The following is an 18,526-nucleotide window of genomic DNA, read 5'->3' as shown; positions in this document are numbered from 1 at the left end:
TCCTTCCTGAGAAGATGATGAATTGTAGTTGCAAAGTTGACTGAGAACATAGTTTGTTGGTTTCCAATAGAGTTTATGCTTTATACTTCGATGTTGTGATGGATTGTTACTTATTCATGAGAAGTCTATGATAAAAGCTTTATGTTAAAGTTTGTTGTTGTTATAATAATTTACATGATGCTTCTATGTTCGTATTTTGTTTTTATCGACACCTCTCTCTCTCTCTAAGCATGTGGACATGTTTTCGATTTTGGTTTTTGCTTGAGGACAAGCGAGGTCTAAGCTTGGGGGAGTTGATATGTCCATTTTGCATCATGTTTACCTATTGTTATTTATAATATTTTTATACATAATAATGTTTTTTGGAGTAATTCTAATGTCTTTTCTCTCATGATATGCAAGGTTCACACAAAGAGGGAGAATTTCGACAGCTGGAAATATGGACGTGAAAAAGCTACGTCGGGCTACCTATTCTGCACAACTCCAAATGAGATGAAAATTCACGAGGAATTTTTATGTAATAAATAAGAATTATTGGAGTGAATAACTATTAGAGGGGGGCCACCAGGTGGGCACAACCCACCTGGGCCTGCTAGGGAGCCCAGACGTGCCTTGGTGGGTTGTTCCCTCCTTGGCCCACCTCTGGTGCCCATCTTCTGGTATATAAGTCCTTTTGACCTAGAAAAAAATAACAGGACGAATTTCAGGACAGAGCACCGCCGTCTTGAGGCATAACTTGGGCAGGAGCACTTTTGCCCTCCGGTGGAGTGATTCCGCCAGGGGAACTTCCCTCCCGGAGGGGGAAATCATCGTCATCATCATCACCAACAACCCTCTCATCTTGGGGAGGCCAATCTTCATCAACATCTTCACGAGCACCATCTCCTCCCAAACACTAGTTCATCTCTTGTGTTCAATCTTTGTACCGAAACTTCAGATTGGTACCTGTGGGTGACAAGTAGTGTTGATTACATCTTGTAGTTGATCACTATATAGTTTATTTGGTGGAAAATTATATGTTTAGATCCATTATGCTATTTAATACCCCTCTGATCATGAACATGTTTATCACTTGTGTGTAGTTACTTTTGTTCTTGAGGTCAGGGGAGAAATCATGTTGCAAGTAATCATGTGAACTTGATATGCATTTGATATTTTGATAATATGTATGTTGTGATTCCCTTAGTGGTGTCATGTGAACGTTGACTACATGACACTTCACCATATTTGGGCCTAAGGGAATGCATTGTGGAGTAGTTATTAGATGATGGGTTGCTAGACTGATAGAAGCTTAAACCCTAGTTTATGCGCTACTTCGTAAGGGATCGATTTGGATCCAAAAGTTTAATGTTATGGTTAGATTCTATCTTAATACTTTTCTCGTTGTTGCGGATGCTTGCGGGGGGGTTAATCATAAGTAGGAGGTTCATTCAAGTAAGAACAACACCTAAGCACTGATCCACCCACATATCAAATTATCAAAGTAGTGAACACAAATCAAGCCAACATGGTGAAAGTGACTAGATGAAATTCCCGTGTGCCCTCAAGAACACTTTTCTTAGTATAAGAAACTGTTTTGGCCAGTCCTTTGCCACAAAAGGATTGGGCTATCTTGCTGCATATTATTTGCCATTAACGTTACATGCTCGTTACAAATTATCCTGCTACCAAATTATCTGTTACTTACAAATTCAGCGCTTGCAGACATTACCTTGTTAAAAACCACTTGTCTTTTCCTTCTGCTCCTCGTTGGGTTCGACACTCTTACTTATCGAAAGGACTACGATTGATCCCCTATACTTTTGGGTCATCAAGGATATTTTCTGGCACAGTTGCCGGGGAGAGAAGCGCTCTTGGTAAGTGGAAATTGGTAAGGAAAAATTATTAGGAGAATGATGTGATACATAAACAAACATCGTGTCCCTAGTAAGCCTCTACTAGACTAGCTCGTTGATCAAAGATGGTTAAGGTTTACTAACCATGGACATGAGTTGTCATTTGATAATGGGATCACATCATTAGGAGAATGATGTGATGGACAAGACCCATCCGTTAGCTTAGCATAATGATCATTCAGTTTTATTGTTATTGCTTTCTTCATATCAAATACATATTCCTTCGACTATGAGATTATGCAACTCCTGGATACCGGAGGAATGCCTTGTGTGCTATCAAATGTCACAACGTAACTGGGTGATTATAAAGATGATCTACAGGTATCTCCGAAGGTGTTTGTTCAGTTGGCATAGATCGAAATTAGGATTTGTCACTCCGAGTATCGGAGAGGTATCTCTGGGCCCTCTCGATAATACACATCATAAGCTTGCAAGCAACCAACTAAGGAGTTAGTCACGAGGTGATGTATTACGGAATGAGTAAAGAGACATGCCAGTAATGAGATTGAACTAGGTATGAAGATACCGACGATCGAATCTCGGGCAAGTAACATACCGATGAACAAAGGGAATTAGGTATGTTGTCATAACGGTTCGACCAATAAAGATCTTCGTAGAATATGTAGGAGCCAATATGGACATACAGGTTTCGATGTTGGTTATTGACCTGAGAGGTGTCTCGGTCATGTCTACATAGTTCTCGAACCTCTAGGGTCCGCACGCTTAACGTTCGTTGACGATATAGTATTATATGAGTTATGTGATTTGGTGACCGAATGTTGTTCGGAGTCCCGGATGAGATCACGGACATGACGAGGAGTCTCGAAATGGTCGACAAGTAAAGATTGATATATAGGACGATGGTATTCGAATACCAGAACTGTTCCGAAGGGTATCGGGTACTTATCGGGTCATCGGAAGGAGTTTCGGGCACCCCATGTAATCATATGGGCCTTATGGGCCAAGTGAGGGAACACACCAGCCCACAAAGGGCTGGTGCGCCTGATGTCTACTACGCAACTTTATTCTTGTAGACACGTGTAGGACAGTAGCAATTTTCCCTCAAGTGGATGACCTAAGATTTATCAATCCGTGGGAGGCGTAGGATGAAGATGGTCTCTCTCAACCAACCCTGCAATCAAATATAAGAAATCTCTTGTGTCCCCAACACACCCAATACAATGGCAATTTGTATAGGTGCACTAGTTCGGCGAAGAGATGGTGATAAAAGTGTAATATGGATGGTAGAAATATATTTTTATAATCTGAATAGATAAAAACAGCAAGGTAGCAAATAGTAAACGAGCACAAAAATGGTATTGCAATGCTTAAAAATGAGGCCTAGGGTCCATACTTTCACTAGTGCAATCTCTCAACAGTGCTAATATAATTGGATCATATAACCGTCCCTCAACGTGCAATGAAGAATCACTCCAAAGTTCCTATCTAGCGGAGAACATAAGACAGAATTGTTTGTAGGGTACGAACCCACCTCAAAGCTATTCTTTCCGATCAATCTATCCTAGAGTTCGTACTAAAATAAGACAAAGCTATTCTTTCCGATCGATCTAACCAAGAGTTCATACTAAAATAACACCAAAGAAAATTCAGATTCATAATATTCAATCCAACACAAAGAACCTCAAAGAGTGCCCCAAGATTTCTACCGGAGAAACAAAGACAAGAACGTGCATCAACCCCTATGCATAGATTACCCTAATGTCACCTCGAGAATCCGCAAGTTGAGTGCCAAAACATATATCAAGTGAATCGATACGATACCCCATTGTCACCACGAGTATTCAATTACAAGAAATATATAAAGTGTTCTCAAATCCATAAAAGTATTTAATCCGATAACAACGAAATCTCAAAGGGAAAAACTCAATTCGTCACAACAAGATAGAGAGGGGAAACACCATATGATCCGACTATATTAACAAAGCCCACGATACATCAAGATCGTGACATCTCAAGAACACGAGAGAGAGAGAGAGAGATATTAAACACATAGCTACTGGTACAAACCCTTAGCCCCGAGGGTGGACTACTCCCTCCTCATCGTGGTGGCCGCTGGGATGATGAAGTGTAACATCCCAAATTTTCAATTTGGAATGTTATACACTAGATCATCATTGCATATCATATTTTATTTTGCTTTTGGTTCGATCCTAGAAATTCTACGCAACTCAAGGACCCACGGAGAGAGTTGGGGATTTCGTTATTTTCATATTTGAGTTTTCTCAAATATTGAGAATAGGATCATTTGATTTTAATTATTTTATCATCAATTATTTCTATTACAAAAATATGAGAGAGGGAATAAAATGACTTTCTCAAAATAAAGAAAAAATGAGGATTTAATAATAAAATCAAATAAGATTTTATTTCGGAGTTTTTCGGTATTTTATCTGAATTTAGGAAAAATGTGCGTTTTTCAAAATTGCATTTAGGCCCCAAATAAATGTTCACCTTGTGCGGCTTGATTTTAGAAGCCCGATAAAATTTATTTCGGAATTTATGGAGTCTGTTTAGTATTTCTTTTATTTGTTTTTCTGCATGGAATAATTAAAAAAACGAAACCGACCTACGGGCCGTGTTAGGCCCGGACTCCTCCGGGGCCGGCCTTTATAAGCCGGGGCACCCGACCCCCACAGCCCACCGAGCCGCCGCCGCCGCCCAAACCCTAGCCCCGCCGAGTTGCCGGTAGATTTTTTTTAGACGCCGGTTTTTTTTAGAAAACCGTTCGGTTTTTCTGACGGTTTTGTCGTTTTTTTAGTTTTGGATTTTTTTTAAATAGATCGGTTTTTCCGGTTTATTTAATTAGCGAGCGTTCGTCCGTTCGTTCGTTCTAGCGAACGGTCGTCGTTTTTCTTTTCTCGGATTAAATCCGCGATTTTTCTGATCGCGATTCCTGATCCGATTTTCGTTTTAGTATAACTTTTCGCTCGTTTATCGGAATCAGGCGATTCAAGCGCCTGGAGTTTCGTCTCGAAACCCTCTTTCCGTTTAACCAACTTAAACAAGTTTTTGCCACTGTAAAAATTTCCCTAGATCTAGAATAGTAAACGAAGCTTGTTTCTTTTGCCGTTTGACTTTCGTTGCTTCGTTTGATTTGATTCTTTTTGCAAACCGGAGTTCTTAAGTTGAACCTTCTGGTTAGATCTCTTATTTGAGTTTTACCCGTGCATTAGATGAATACTTATTGTATGCTTGTTTGTTTGTCTGCGATAGAATATTTCTAGTAGACCACCTCATCAGTAGTAGTAGTCCACCATGTAAATACAGTAGTCCGAGCACTTTTGTGATAGTTAGATCGATTGTATGCCCTTGTTTGATTGAATGAAGTGAATTGTTTGCTTTTGCCTCATGTGCATATGGGTAGTGTTTTCTCTTTAGACCCCCTCTATTCTTAAACCTCATCTTTTCTAAACCCTCAGATGCCTCTGAGACGTGACCCCGGATTTACCTTTCCACCGGAGCTCACCCAGTTGATCCAGCAACAGAACACCTTGATGCAGTTGCTAGTTCAGAATCAGAATCAGGGGAACAACAACAACAACAACAACCCACCACCACCACCACCTGTTGATCACTTAGCCCGTTTTCTTAGGCTGAATCCACCGATGTTCTCCAGTAGCACCGAGCCGATAGTAGCAGATGATTGGCTCCGCAAGACAGCTAGAGATTTGACCACAACAGGATGCACAGATGCGGAGAAGGTGAAGTTTGTCGCACATCAGCTTGAAGGACCCGCAGCATCATGGTGGGAGAATTTCACAGCCACTTTCCCTGTCGACACTGTCACATGGGACCAGTTTCAGCAGGCTTTTCATAGTGCCCATGTTTCAGCAGGAGCTATGGCCATGAAGAAGCGAGAGTTTCGCAACTTGCGCCAAGGAGGACGAACAGTTGGCCAGTATGTGGAGGACTTTAGTAAATTAGCATGTTATGCCCCAGATGACGTTGCTACGGATGCAGCTAAGCAGGAGAAGTTTCTGGAAGGACTGAATGATGAGTTGAGCATGTAGTTGATGGTAGCAACCTTCAACAACTACCAGGAGTTGGTAGACCATGCTCTTATGATTGAAGGCAAGCAGCAGCAAATTGAGAACCGCAAGAGGAAGTATGGACAAGGGAAGTACAATTCTGGAGCCCAGCAGAAGCCACTTTTTTCCCCTAGATCGGGAGGACATTTTCAGCATACCCATGGAGGAGGTAGCTCGCACAATCATAACGGCACCAAGAATAGTAATGGCAATCGAGGAAGCAACGGCCAGAACCGTACCAACCCATCAACCCCAGCCAAGAAGGACCTGAGCCAAGTCACTTCTTTTAAGTGCCAGAAGACCAGGCATTATGCCAATGAATGTCCTGAAGGCCAGAATGGCAATGGAAGCTCTGGGAAGAAGCCGAACCCTTTCAACAGGGGACAGGTGAACCACGTTAACGTGGAGGAGGTTGAAGACCAGCCGGATGCCGTAATCGGTAAGTTTTTTGTTAAGTCAATCATTGCACTCGTTCTTTTTGATACTGGTGCATCGCATTCATACATATCAAGGGGATTTGTGGATAAGTATAACTTACCCACTAAGGTTCTTAGAACACCTATGCTAGTAAGCTCACCAGGAGCGGAGTATATGGCCAGTCAAGGATGTTTTCAAGTGCCATTGAGTATAGGTAGGCATGTGTTTCCCTCAGATTTAATCATTTTGGAATCACAAGGATTGGATGTAATTCTGGGTATGGATTGGCTGTCGATGTACGGAGGAAACATTGATTGCCAGTAAGACAATTTTGCTTACTACCCCAGAAGGGAGAAGGATCAAGTATGTATCCCGACATGTGCCAAAAGGGACTCAAGTAAATTGTTTAACAGGAGTTGTGCAGGAGGAAGTACCAGTGGTAAGGGATTTCCCTGAAGTATTTCCAGAAGAGTTGCCAGGCATGCCACCGGATAGAGATATTGAGTATTTGATTGAGCTATTACCAGGCACAGGGCCAATATCAAAGAGACCATACAGGATGCCTGCAAAGGATTTGGTGGAAATTAAGAAGCAGATTAAGGAGTTACTGGATAAAGGTTACATTCGCCCAAGTTCGTCGCCTTGGGGATCACCAGTACTTCTAGTGGAGAAAAAGGATGGATCGTTAAGGATGGTTGTTGATTATCATGGGTTGAATGAAGTAACAATCAAGAACAAGTACCCACTACCAATGATCAATGATCTGTTTGATCGATTGCAAGGAGCTAAGGTATTTTCCAAGATCGATCTGCGATCAGGATACCACCAGTTGAAGATTCAAGAACAGGATATACCTAAGACAGCTTTTACCACCAGGTATGGGCTGTACGAGTATACCGTTATGTCATTTGGTCTGACTAACGCACCTGCCTATTTTATGAACATGATGAACAAAGTGTTTATGGAGTTCTTGGATAAGTTCGTCATGGTGTTCATTGATGATATTCTGGTTTACTCGAAAAGTGAAGAGGAGCATAAGGAACATTTGCGATTGGTACTTGAGAAGCTCAGAGAACATCAGTTGTATGCCAAGTTCACCAATTGTGAGTTTTGGTTGAAGGAAGTAGGATTCCTCGGACACGTTATATCCGGAGAAGGTATATTAGTAGATCCCACTAAAGTTGATACCGTGACCAAGTGGGAAGTACCAACCACAGTTGGCGAGATCCGGAGTTTCCTTGGACTCGCGGGATACTACCGGAGATTTATTGAGAATTTCTCAAAGATTGTGAAGCCTATGACTGAGTTATTAAAGAAGGATACCAAGTTCATATGGACCGAGGAGTGTGAGGCTAGTTTCCAGGAGTTGAAGAAACGCTTGGTTACTTCAACAGTGTTGATTTTGCCAGACCAGACCAAGGATTATGAGGTGTACTGCGACGCTTCACGTCGAGGACTTGGAGCAGTGCTTATGCAGGAAGGGAGAGTTGTTTCATATGCCTCAAGACAATTGAAACCTCATGAGTTGAATTATGCTACGCATGATTTGGAGTTAGCAGCCGTAGTGCATGCACTGAAGACTTGGAGACATTTCCTCATTGGAAATCATTGTGAGGTGTACACGGATCACAAGAGTTTGAAGTACATTTTCACGCAGAAGGAGTTGAACCTCAGACAAAGGAGATGGTTGGAGCTCATCAAGGATTATGATATGAGATTGCATTACCATCCCGGAAAGGCTAATGTAGTAGCTGACGCATTAAGCCGCAAAAGCCATGTGAATACACTAATGACGGGAGAAATACCAAGGGAGTTAGCCAAAAATCTTCGTGAACTATGTTTGGAAATAGTTCCGAGAGGCTATGTAGCAGCATTGGAGATTCAGTCAACTTTGATGGATAGAATCAGAGAAGCTCAGAAGACTGACAAGGAGATTGCCTCTATAAAGGAGAAAATGAGCGAAGGAAAGGCTAAAGGATTTCGTGAGGATGAGCACGACACCCTATGGTTTGAAGACCGTGTTTATGTGCCCAATGACCCGGAGATCAGGAAGTTGATTCTGCAGGAGGCACGCGATTCACCATATTCGATTCACCCAGGAAATACCAAGATGTATTTGGATTTGAAGGATATTTTCTGGTGGACCAGAATGAAGAAAGATATTGCGGAGTATGTAGCAGTTTGTGATGTATGTCAGAGAGTAAAGGCAGAGCATCAGAAGCTAGCAGGATTGCTACAACCATTGCTGATACCCGAATGGAAGTGGGATAAGTTAGGCATGGATTTTATCACGGGATTACCCAGGACTCGTTCAGGCTATGACTCGATTTGGGTTGTAGTTGATCGATAGACGAAAGTAGCTCATTTCATCCCGGTAAAGACCACTTACACCAGTGCTAAGTTGGCAAAGATATACATGACCAGGATTGTATGCTTACATGGAGTTCCGAGGAGTATAGTATCAGATAGAGGAACCCAGATTACCTCAAAGTTCTGGAATCAGTTGCACGAAACTTTGGGTACCAGGCTAGAGTTCAGCACAGCTTTTCATCCACAGACAGATGGACAGACCGAGAGAGTCAATCAGATTTTGGAGTACATGCTGAGAGCTTGTGCGCTAGATTATGGATCTAGTTGGGACGAGAATTTGCCGTATGTAGAGTTCTCTTACAACAACAGCTATCAATCCAGTTTAAAGATGGCCCCTTTCGAAGCCTTGTACGGAAGGAGGTGCAGGACACCGTTGACGTGGGATGAAGTTGGAGACTGCCAGTTGTTTGGACCTGACTTTATTAAGGAGTCTGAACAGAAGGTGAAATTGATTCGCGATAGGCTCAAGATAGCCCAGTCCAGACAGAAGAGTTATGCAGATTCTAAACGCAAGGAGACAGTTTACGAAGTTGGAGATAGAGCTTATCTTCGAGTATCCCCACTTCGGGGAACAAAGCACTTTGGTGTTAAAGGAAAGTTAGCGCTACGATTCGTAGGACCATACCGAGTATTGGAACGTATGGGAGAAGTGGCCTACAAGTTGGAATTGCCCGAAGGATTGTCAGGAGTTCATGATGTGTTCCACGGTTCTCAGTTGAAGAAGTGCCACGCGGAGATGGCTGACATGCCCTTGAGAGACACAGTGCCATTGGAAGCAATTCAGTTGGATAGTGATTTGACCTATGAGGAGAAACCAGTTAAGATTCTAGAGTATGCCAGTCGAGTCACCCGCAGCAAGGTTATCAAGTTTTGCAAGGTTCAGTGGAGCCACCACACGGAGGACGAAGCCACCTGGGAGCGAGAGGAAGATTTGCTCAAGGACCACCCTCACATATTTTCTAGCCAACTCGAATCTCGAGGGCGAGATTCATCTTAAGGGGGGTAGGTTTGTAACATCCCAAATTTTCAATTTGGAATGTTATACACTAGATCATCATTGCATATCATATTTTATTTTGCTTTTGGTTCGATCCTAGAAATTCTACGCAACTCAAGGACCCACGGAGAGAGTTGGGGATTTCGTTATTTTCATATTAGAGTTTTCTCAAATTTTGAGAATAGGATCATTTGATTTTAATTATTTTATCATCAATTATTTCTATTACAAAAATATGAGAGAGAGAATAAAATGACTTTCCCAAAATAAAGAAATAATGAGGATTTAATAATAAAATCAAATAAGATTTTATTTCGGAGTTTTTCGGTATTTTATTTGAATTTAGGAAAAAGTGTGTTTTTCGAAATTGCATTTAGGCCCCAAATAAATGTCCACCTTGTGCGGATTGATTTTAGAAGCCCAGGAAAATTTATTTCAGGATTTTTGGAGTCCGTTTAGTATTTATTTTATTTGTTTTTCTGCACGGAATAATTAAAAAAACCGAAACCGACCTACGGGCCGTGTTAGGCCCGGACTCCTCCGGGGCCGGCCTTTATAAGCCGGGGCACCCGACCCCCACAGCCCACCGAGCCGCCGTCGCCGCCGCCGCCACCCGCGCCGCCGCCGCCGACCGCCGGAGCCCCGCTGCTGCCGCCGGAATCTCGCCGGAGTTGCCGGTAGATTTTTTTTAGACGCCGGTTTTTTTAGAAAACCGTTCGGTTTTTCTGACGGTTTTGTCGTTTTTTTTTGTATCGGTTTTTTTAAAACAGATCGGTTTTTCCGGTTTATTTAATTAGCGAGCGTTCGTCCGTCCGTTCGTTCTAGCGAACATTCGTTGTTTTTCTTTCCTCGGATTAAATCCGCGATTTTTCTGATCGCGATTCCTGATCTGATTTTCGTTTTAGTATAACTTTTCGCTCGTTTATCGGAATCAGGCGATTCAAGCGCCTGGAGTTTCGTCTCGAAACCCTCTTTCCGTTTAACCAACTTAAACAAGTTTTTGCCACTGTAAAAATTACCCTAGATCCAGAATAGTAAACGAAGCTTGTTTCTTTTGCCGTTTGACTTTCGTTGCTTCGTTTGATTTGATTCTTTTTGCAAACCGGAGTTCTTAAGTTGAACCTTCTGGTTAGATCTCTTATTTGAGTTTTACCCGTGCATTAGATGAATACTTATTGTATGCTTGTTTGTTTGTCTGCGATAGAATACCCGGAGTGCGCCGCTTGTTACTTCGAATCTCTAGGTTTCGCGGATCATCAGCAAGGCAAGTAACACTTTGATCATACCTCCTACTACCCAGTTTTATTGCATTAGATCAATCCTCAAACATTGCATGATTAGGATCTAATTAAATTGTGGGATGGGAAGTAGTTGAGGTAGTACCTATTACCTGTTATATTATCAAACCTTTGGGAGTTACTTCTACGTTTGCCTATTATGCCATGCTATGCTAGTAGACGTGGATTGGGTGAGTGATATCCATGACAGATGTGAGTTTGTTAATTAATGGTTTATCTAAGGTGGCAACTTAAACACACATCTGGGTGGATTGAGGTACCTGGGTATTCCAGGATTGCCTGTTTTTCTTTATGGACCGCCACCCAGGCCCAAAGGGATCATGAGATTTTTCATACTAGAAACTTCCGTGTGCAGCCACAAGCTATTATGGGCTCTAGCATAGTTGATTAAGTCGTGCGAACTCATACAGGGTAGACTAGCAGATGTAGGGGAAAGTAGGTGTAACGGTCTATCCATCATAAGGTGCTAGCGCTTCTGAAAGACAATGTCTCGGTCATCCGTTTCTCAAACACCGTGTAGTGCGAGAAACCAAACGGAGGCGATCGAGTCTTGTGGGGAAAAGTGCGCAAACCTCTGCAGAGTGTATAAACTAATCATGGTTAGCCGTGTCCCCGGTTATGGACATCTTGAGTATCTAGTACCTGGATTATCATGTGGATCTCAACATGTCACTCTAAAATTTAATTTTGTTGGGTTTTGTTTAATGATGATGCTTAATTGGGATTGAGAATGCTGTCAACCATTCTCAATATTTAACAACTACCATGATAGTTAAATAAAATTTATTCCTTTGTAGTAGGGAAAAAATGGCTTTTCGCGAAAGGGTAACCATAGAGCTTTCCACCAGCCAAATATGCATATAGTATAGCTGTTTCATTCCATTACTCTCTATGTGTTACTTTGCCAGCATATTCCATGTGCTGACCCGTTTCGGGCTGCAACGTTAATGTTGCAGACTTTTCAGACGATGATTAAAGAGTTTTAGGTCGTGATTCTATACTCAGTGATGCCGTTGGAGTTGATGGACTCACTTATCTTCCAAGCCTTCCGCTGTTATAGTTATTAGATGGCCTTAAGCCATATTTATTGTAATAAGTTCTCTATTGAGACACTCGATGTAATAAGTGTGTGATTGCTACTCTGTTATAAATCCTCCAAGTACTGTGTGGTGTCAGCATTACTGATCCAGGAATGACACCTGAGCACAGAGATCAGACTGTTTGAGGTCTGGTCGCTACAGAGATGGTATCAGAGCACACGCTGACTGTAGGACACGACCACTAAGCTAAAGACCTAGATCACTATTCACTCTCTTCTCTTCTGACCTCTCATCTTTTCTACTCTTTAGGATGGCGGATGCAAGGAACAAGTTCACGCAACCGGATGACGATACACCCTTTGGACGTCACTTGAAAGAAGTCACTAGATACCTGAACATAGGGGTACCAAGCTTCACCGGAACCTACAACGCCACTTTACCTGAAGAAGAGCGCTGGATGATTCAAGTTCAAATTCCAGGAAGGACGTTCATGCCAGTCACTGAGCCCATAGAGTTTTCTTTTGATGCACCAACTTGGAGTCTAGGAAAGAGCATGGCAGCTCACATCACCATGGGACGCATTGGAGAAGTCTACCGCAATGATCTCAAGTATACTATCTACCAGATTTGTTGGCACCGAGATGAGCACTGGGAGATGATCAGCACCAGAAAGGATAGATCAATTGCAGCTTTTATCCAGGAGTTAAACCAGCATATTTGACGACAGGAGAACCAGATGTGCGCCGACATGATAGACCTGAAGAAGGCAAGGACGAGAATCAAGGAACTGGAGGAAGAACTCAATGCTGCACGTGAAGATTATGAAGAAGAAATTGAAGTATTAGTGGATAAGAATGCCGACCTAACAATGAAGATCGGGATATTTATGGGAGACCCTACACCAGTAGATGAAGACGAAGAACCCAAGGAGATTCGCCCGGAAGACTACATCATCATCGACGACACCGACTCGGATCCAGATGATAGCGATGATGACTATGTTGATGAAGCCGGAGCAAATATCATGGAGTCTGCAACCGAAGAATATTTCTAGTAGACCACCTCATCAGTAGTAGTAGTCCACCATGTAAATACAGTAGTCCGAGCACTTTTGTGATAGTTAGATCGATTGTATGCCCTTGTTTGATTGAATGAAGTGAATTGTTTGCTTTTGCCTCATGTGCATATGGGTAGTGTTTTCTCTTTAGACCCCCTCTATTCTTAAACCTCATCTTTTCTAAACCCTCAGATGCCTCCGAGACGTGACCCCGGATTTACCTTTCCACCGGAGCTCACCCAGTTGATCCAGCAGCAGAACACCTTGATGCAGTTGCTAGTTCAGAATCAGAATCAGGGGAACAACAACAACAACAACCCACCACCACCACCACCTGTTGATCACTTAGCCCGTTTTCTTAGGCTGAATCCACCGGTGTTCTCCAGTAGCACCGAGCCGATAGTAGCAGATGATTGGCTCCGCAAGACAGCTAGAGAGTTGACCACAACAGGATGCACAGATGCGGAGAAGGTGAAGTTTGCCGCACATCAGCTTGAAGGACCCGCAGCATCATGGTGGGAGAATTTCACAGCCACTTTCCCTGTCGACACTGTCACATGGGACCAGTTTCAGCAGGCTTTTCATAGTGCCCATGTTTCAGCAGGAGCTATGGCCATGAAGAAGCGAGAGTTTCACAACTTGCGCCAAGGAGGACGAACAGTTGGCCAGTATGTGGAGGACTTTAGTAAATTAGCATGTTATGCCGCAGATGACGTTGCTACGGATGCAGCTAAGCAGGAGAAGTTTCTGGAAGGACTGAATGATGAGTTGAGCATGCAGTTGATGGTAGCAACCTTCAACAACTACCAGGAGTTGGTAGACCATGCTCTTATGATTGAAGGCAAGCAGCAGCAAATTGAGAACCGCAAGAGGAAGTATGGACAAGGGAAGTACAATTCTGGAGCCCAGCAGAAGCCACGTTTTACCCCTAGATCGGGAGGACATTTTCAGCATACCCATGGAGGAGGTAGCTCGCACAATCATAACGGCACCAAGAATGGTAATGGCAATCGAAGAAGCAACGGCCAGAACCGTACCAACCCATCAACCCCAGCCAAGAAGGACCTGAGCCAAGTCACTTGCTTTAAGTGCCAGAAGACCGGGCATTATGCCAATGAATGTCCTGAAGGCCAGAATGGCAATGGAAGCTCTGGGAAGAAGCCGAACCCTTTCAACAGGGGACAGGTGAACCACGTTAACGTGGAGGAGGTTGAAGACCAGCCGGATGCCGTAATCGGTAAGTTTTTTGTTAAGTCAATTATTGCACTCGATACTGGTGCATCGCATTCATACATATCAAGGGGATTTGTGGATAAGTATAACTTGCCCACTAAGGTTCTTAGAACACCTATGCTAGTAAGCTCACCAGGAGCGGAGTATATGGCCAGTCAAGGATGTTTTCAAGTGCCATTGAGTATAGGTAGGCATGTGTTTCCCTCGGATTTAATCATTTTGGAATCACAAGGATTGGATGTAATTCTGGGTATGGATTGGCTGTCGATGTACGGAGGAAACATTGATTGCCAGTAAGACAATTTTGCTTACTACCCGAGAAGGGAGAAGGATCAAGTATGTATCCCGACATGTGCCAAAAGGGACTCAAGTAAATTGTTTAACAGGAGTTGTGCAGGAGGAAGTACCAGTGGTAAGGGATTTCCCTGAAGTATTTCCAGAAGAGTTGCCAGGCATGCCACCGGATAGAGATATTGAGTATTTGATTGAGCTATTACCAGGCACAGGGCCAATATCAAAGAGACCATACAGGATGCCTGCAAAGGATTTGGTGGAAATTAAGAAGCAGATTAAGGAGTTACTGGATAAAGGTTACATTCGCCCAAGTTCGTCGCCTTGGGGATCACCAGTACTTCTAGTGGAGAAAAAGGATGGATCGTTAAGGATGGTTGTTGATTATCATGGGTTGAATGAAGTAACAATCAAGAACAAGTACCCACTACCAATGATCAATGATCTGTTTGATCGATTGCAAGGAGCTAAGGTATTTTCCAAGATCGATCTGCGATCAGGATACCACCAGTTGAAGATTCGAGAACAGGATATACCTAAGACAGCTTTTACCACCAGGTATGGGCTGTACGAGTATACCGTTATGTCATTTGGTCTGACTAACACACCTGCCTATTTTATGAACATGATGAACAAAGTGTTTATGGAGTTCTTGGATAAGTTCGTCATGGTGTTCATTGATGATATTCTGGTTTACTCGAAAAGTGAAGAGGAGCATAAGGAACATTTGCGATTGGTACTTGAGAAGCTCAGAGAACATCAGTTGTATGCCTAGTTCACCAATTGTGAGTTTTGGTTGAAGGAAGTAGGATTCCTCGGACACGTTATATCCGGAGAAGGTATATTAGTAGATCCCACTAAAGTTGATACCGTGACCAAGTGGGAAGTACCAACCACAGTTGACGAGATCCGGAGTTTCCTTGGACTCGCGGGATACTACCGGAGATTTATTGAGAATTTCTCAAAGATTGTGAAGCCTATGACTGAGTTATTAAAGAAGGATACCAAGTTCATATGGACCGAGGAGTGTGAGGCTAGTTTCCAGGAGTTGAAGAAACGCTTGGTTACTTCAACAGTGTTGATTTTGCCAGACCAGACCAAGGATTATGAGGTGTACTGCGACGCTTCACGTCGAGGACTTGGAGCAGTGCTTATGCAGGAAGGGAGAGTTGTTTCATATGCCTCAAGACAACTGAAACCTCATGAGTTGAATTATGCTACGCATGATTTGGAGTTAGCAGCCGTAGTGCATGCACTGAAGACTTGGAGACATTTCCTCATTGGAAATCATTGTGAGGTGTACACGGATCACAAGAGTTTGAAGTACATTTTCACGCAGAAGGAGTTGAACCTCAGACAAAGGAGATGGTTGGAGCTCATCAAGGATTATGGTATGAGATTGCATTACCATCCCGGAAAGGCTAATGTAGTAGCTGACGCATTAAGCCGCAAAAGCCATGTGAATACACTAATGACGGGAGAAATACCAAGGGAGTTAGCCAAAAATCTTCGTGAACTACGTTTGGAAATAGTTCCGAGAGGCTATGTAGCAGCATTGGAGATTCAGTCAACTTTGATGGATAGAATCAGAGAAGCTCAGAAGACTGACAAGGAGATTGCCTCTATAAAGGAGAAAATGAGCGAAGGAAAGGCTAAAGGATTTCGTGAGGATGAGCACGACACCCTATGGTTTGAAGACCGTGTTTATGTGCCCAATGACCCGGAGATCAGGAAGTTGATTCTGCAGGAGGCACGCGATTCACCATATTCGATTCACCCAGGAAATACCAAGATGTATTTGGATTTGAAGGATATTTTCTGGTGGACCAGAATGAAGAAAGATATTGCGGAGTATGTAGCAGTTTGTGATGTATGTCAGAGAGTAAAGGCAGAGCATCAGAAGCTAGCAGGATTGCTACAACCATTGCTGATACCCGAATGGAAGTGGGATAAGTTAGGCATGGATTTTATCACGGGATTACCCAGGACTCGTTCAGGCTATGACTCGATTTGGGTTGTAGTTGATCGATAGACGAAAGTAGCTCATTTCATCCCGGTAAAGACCACTTACACCAGTGCTAAGTTGGCAAAGATATACATGACCAGGATTGTATGCTTACATGGAGTTCCGAGGAGTATAGTATCAGATAGAGGAACCCAGATTACCTCAAAGTTCTGGAATCAGTTGCACGAAACTTTGGGTACCAGGCTAGAGTTCAGCACAGCTTTTCATCCACAGACAGATGGACAGACCGAGAGAGTCAATCAGATTTTGGAGTACATGCTGAGAGCTTGTGCGCTAGATTATGGATCTAGTTGGGACGAGAATTTGCCGTATGTAGAGTTCTCTTACAACAACAGCTATCAATCCAGTTTAAAGATGGCCCCTTTCGAAGCCTTGTACGGAAGGAGGTGCAGGACACCGTTGACGTGGGATGAAGTTGGAGACTGCCAGTTGTTTGGACCTGACTTTATTAAGGAGTCTGAACAGAAGGTGAAATTGATTCGCGATAGGCTCAAGATAGCCCAGTCCAGACAGAAGAGTTATGCAGATTCTAAACGCAAGGAGACAGTTTACGAAGTTGGAGATAGAGCTTATCTTCGAGTATCCCCACTTCGGGGAACAAAGCACTTTGGTGTTAAAGGAAAGTTAGCGCTACGATTCGTAGGACCATACCGAGTATTGGAACGTATGGGAGAAGTGGCCTACAAGTTGGAATTGCCCGAAGGATTGTCAGGAGTTCATGATGTGTTCCACGGTTCTCAGTTGAAGAAGTGCCACGCGGAGATGGCTGACATGCCCTTGAGAGACACAGTGCCATTGGAAGCAATTCAGTTGGATAGTGATTTGACCTATGAGGAGAAACCAGTTAAGATTCTAGAGTATGCCAGTCGAGTCACCCGCAGCAAGGTTATCAAGTTTTGCAAGGTTCAGTGGAGCCACCACACGGAGGACGAAGCCACCTGGGAGCGAGAGGAAGATTTGCTCAAGGACCACCCTCACATATTTTCTAGCCAACTCGAATCTCGAGGGCGAGATTCATCTTAAGGGGGGTAGGTTTGTAACATCCCAAATTTTCAATTTGGAATGTTATACACTAGATCATCATTGCATATCATATTTTATTTTGCTTTTGGTTCGATCCTAGAAATTCTACGCAACTCAAGGACCCACGGAGAGAGTTGGGGATTTCGTTATTTTCATATTAGAGTTTTCTCAAATTTTGAGAATAGGATCATTTGATTTTAATTATTTTATCATCAATTATTTCTATTACAAAAATATGAGAGAGAGAATAAAATGACTTTCCCAAAATAAAGAAATAATGAGGATTTAATAATAAAATCAAATAAGATTTTATTTCGGAGTTTTTCGGTATTTTATTTGAATTTAGGAAAAAGTGTGTTTTTCGAAATTGCATTTAGGCCCCAAATAAATGTCCACCTTGTGCGGATTGATTTTAGAAGCCCAGGAAAATTTATTTCAGGATTTTTGGAGTCCGTTTAGTATTTATTTTATTTGTTTTTCTGCACGGAATAATTAAAAAAACCGAAACCGACCTACGGGCCGTGTTAGGCCCGGACTCCTCCGGGGCCGGCCTTTATAAGCCGGGGCACCCGACCCCCACAGCCCACCGAGCCGCCGTCGCCGCCGCCGCCACCCGCGCCGCCGCCGCCGACCGCCGGAGCCCCGCTGCTGCCGCCGGAATCTCGCCGGAGTTGCCGGTAGATTTTTTTTAGACGCCGGTTTTTTTAGAAAACCGTTCGGTTTTTCTGACGGTTTTGTCGTTTTTTTTTGTATCGGTTTTTTTAAAACAGATCGGTTTTTCCGGTTTATTTAATTAGCGAGCGTTCGTCCGTCCGTTCGTTCTAGCGAAC

The sequence above is a fragment of the Triticum dicoccoides genome, chromosome 5A (genome assembly GCF_002162155.2).
Source record: "Triticum dicoccoides isolate Atlit2015 ecotype Zavitan chromosome 5A, WEW_v2.0, whole genome shotgun sequence".
NCBI classification, from domain to species: domain Eukaryota; kingdom Viridiplantae; phylum Streptophyta; class Magnoliopsida; order Poales; family Poaceae; genus Triticum; species Triticum dicoccoides.
Note: the sequence above shows the minus strand (reverse complement) of the source record.